Source organism: Miscanthus floridulus, chromosome 4 (genome assembly GCF_019320115.1).
Source record: "Miscanthus floridulus cultivar M001 chromosome 4, ASM1932011v1, whole genome shotgun sequence".
Classification (NCBI taxonomy): Eukaryota; Viridiplantae; Streptophyta; class Magnoliopsida; order Poales; family Poaceae; genus Miscanthus; species Miscanthus floridulus.
Window position 1 is genome coordinate 90,599,680 of NC_089583.1, and position 3,697 is coordinate 90,603,376.

Sequence of the window (3,697 nt, forward strand, 5' to 3'; positions counted from 1 at the left end):
GCGTGCTGCTAAACATCGGCTGTTCCTGTTCGGGCCCGGCCTGATCCATCGATGATGGAGCCTGCCTCTGTACTTCTGTTCTGTAGTGCTGAGAACTGCTCATTCGTCGGCAGAATTTTCGTACCTGTCTATCAGGATTCAGGTAGAGAAATGAGGCATGTGGTTCTGCTTCCACTCTCACCTGACTGATTAGTAGTACTATACTGTGTCCTAAAGCTATTCAGAAACAGATCCCCCCCCCCCCAGTGCTCAGAAATCACTAGTGCTGCCCTTGGCCTGCTCGTTTGGCTGTGGCTTATCGTAAATTTTCAGCCGGAACAGTATTTTTCTCTCACATAAACCAGCCAGCAGTACTTCTTCACGAACCAACAACGATACGAACCAGCCAACCGAACAGGCCGATGGAATCTCAGGCACAGTGGACATTAATTATTGGTTACAGAAGAGCAAACACACAAGCTTGATAAAGCAGCTAATCTAATTGTTTGCTGACGACAAGGGTTACATCACTGAAAAAAAAGGTAACGCTGCTTCAGGACTAATTAACACCGTATCAATCCTAGAACAATGTAGTAGACGATGAGCACGGGCAATGACGCCAGCGTCCCGAAGATGACCCTGCAAGATTTTCAGCACGGGAGTGCTGTCTCAGTTGCTGACGAGGCAAAAAAATTATACGGAGTACTGCTTTATTTTCAGCCAAGTCACCAAGCCATGTGTAATAATAATAAATAAATAAACAAAGAAACTACTCACGCTGTGCTCAGCACGTCCGCGTGCTGACTCCCTGGCGAACACGAACGTGGTGATGGACTGGGGAAGCGCGGCCTGCATGACGGCGAGGCGCAGGACGTCGCCGCGGAGGCCGAGAGCCACGGCCCCGGCGGCGGTGGCAGCCGGCCCGGCCACGAACCGCAGCGCCATGCCGAGCACCGTCGGCCCGGCGCCGCAGACGATGATCTTCTCTTGCAGCGCCATGAACAGCCCTGCCACCACAGGATCGGACCATCAATTATATATAGACTCAGTGTTGTTGCACTGTGTGTTCTTATATATGACGCGGTTGCTATTAGTTCTCCGTACCCATGCTAAACATGGCGAGGCCAACGCCGGTCTTGGACATGACGAGCACGGAGCCCTGGATGATGCTCGGCGTCTCGATGTGCCACCTGCTGCGTCGATCAAGCACCACCGATCAACAACACAGACTAAACCAAAACGTTTGTTGTTGCTGCTCAAGTGCGCACATGCATGGAAAAATGTTTGACGAATGCAAAATTTATGTCTCAAGTGGCACTGTGGCAGCTAGCAACATCGCTGACAAGTTCCGTGCGTGGGCGCTGCACTGCAGGGGGCAGCACGCCTCTAGTGGCGTGTGGCTGTAACAGAGTAGTGGAAAAATTACAGCCCGGCGGCGAGCACAGGGAGACAGAGGCTAGTGCCGTTCCTGAAGAGAAACGAAGCAACGGAAAAGAACGGCCAGAATTAGCCGAGCTTCCACCTTTTTCAGTTTTTCAGCAACTGCTTGTTTGCAACAGACATTCCACCAACTTTATGCCAAAGTGGCTCCCTATTCTACATATATGCATGACTGGACTATATCATTTATAGAGTAATATGTTTCAGATATTTCACTGATTGTTTCAATATGTATGCTTAAATTAAATAGTAAGGCGGATGCTCAATCAAATCGATGTGCTTTAACTCCAAATTGATCTATTTTTGTACTATTGCTCCACTAACAAGAAGGCATTTGTTCCATTTTGCCCGGTTTTATTGGTGGTGTAGCATCCACTACACTACACAACGAATATCATTCGCTGTTTTTTTTTTTTCAAAATTCAACCCTGCTTGGAGTGGAGTAGCTATTTTATGACCTTTTATTCACCCATGCAAACTCTACTGCATTTAGGTACATAGTTATCTACTCCATCTGTTCATAAAGGAATACAATTCTAGCACAATACCAAATTAAAGTATCTCGAGTTTGTTTAGCTATAAAAAATATCAATATTTAAAATATCAAATAAGTATCTTTAGATTTGTCATGAGATATATTTTTATACCATACTTATTTGGTGTCATAAACATTAATATTTTACTATATATTTGGTTAAACTTTAGCTAGACATATTAAAAAATACACCTAAAATTACATTCTTTTGTAAGCTACTAGTACAAGCTAATGCACTGTGCGGATACTGTGCTACAGTGAGTTGCGATATGAGATCTTCGCGAGTTGCACAAGAAAGTAGAGCTAGTCGTCCAATAGATCTCTACAAATTTTAAGTCGATTTTGTTCCTACAAATTTGAAAAAAAAAAAAGTGTCTTCGACGTCCACCACAAATGAACTCGGGAAGCCTAGATTTCAATGGAAATGGCTGGAAGTTCTTTTAGAGCAGTGAGCGATCTCATGCACGTTTACATCAAATGGTGTGCCTGCGTAAATGACGCGAACCTGTTGGTGACGCAAGCCCACGAGACGCCAAGAATGCCTGCGTAGATGTTCGGGTTCCTCACCACCTTCGTCCAGACCGCTCTGACCAGCGGCCAGAACGAGTGAACCGCCGTCTCGCCACCCACAGCGCCGCCGCGTTCGTCAACGTCACCTGCAGCTTCCTCCGCAATGGCCAGCTTGCCGGCGCCCCCGGCGCGCCTGGCCTCAAACACGAGCAGCAAAGCCGGGAAGTAGACGATGAACTGCACCACGGAGAGCTGCACGATGAGATCGCGCGCCCACTTGCCGTACATGGCGTCCAGGAGCGGCACGCCCACGACGAGCGTGTTGTTGAGCGTGGCAAGCGAGAACCCCGTGATGCACCACGACAAGGCCCTGTCCTTGCCCTTGCCGCCGGCGCCGGCGCCGCCACGGCGCGCGGACGCGGATGCTGATGCTGCGGTGGCCCAGGCAGCGAGAGCGAGCGCGACGGCGAGCTTGGACAGCGCGTCAGCGGCCAGGACCCGGTAGCTGAGCGCGAAGGGGTCGATGCGCGAGGCGAAGTCGAAGGCGAAGAAGGGCACGGCGAAGTAGGTCACGAGGCGGTTTATGGCGTCGCACTGGTCCGGCGTGAACAGCTTCCACCACCGCACCGAGCCGTAACCGAGCCCCAGCGCGAGGTAGAGCGGCGCCATGGCCGCCACCACCTTGTACACGTCGCCCCACCCTATCATCATCTCCACGACTCCACCTACCCGCCGGCCTCCCCGCCCGCACCGGTACGGGGCTGGAGTATCTCGGTCTCACAGGCAGCTTACACACAAATGAGCTGCGGTCTGTTTGTGGGCGTCAGGTGCCGCCGTCCGCTTGTGTTTATATACAGGAGAGAGAGAGGTGGTGAGATGGAGGAAATGGAATGGTTACATTACAAGCATGGAGTGACAAGAATCAAAAGCAGGGATGAAAGCGACTTAAGTCCAAATGAAGCAAAATATCATCCCAGCGACGCCCAACGCAGCTGCTTCTACTGCCTAGGATCAAGCCCACTATGTCCCAAACATATGCGCATTAGGACGCCTGGGCTCATTGTCGCTCTGTGTTTCGCGTGCCGGATGGGCTATAGTAACTGGGCCTTCAGGTTCTTCAGTTGCTCCCAATGCGTCCCATCATCAGTAGCATGTGTGACTTCCTAAAAAAAATCAGTAGCATGTGTGAAAATATGGCACTGGTAAATAGGGCGTGATTGGTTTAGGGCATGT

The 3,697-nt window shown here is 50.3% G+C and overlaps 1 pseudogene; it reads right to left on the bottom strand.

The window, feature by feature from the left end:
* Window positions 1-542: 542 nt before the first annotated feature.
* Window positions 543-3,262, bottom strand: LOC136552080 (probable auxin efflux carrier component 5b; annotated as a pseudogene).
* Between the last annotated feature and the right edge of the window lie 435 nt (window positions 3,263-3,697).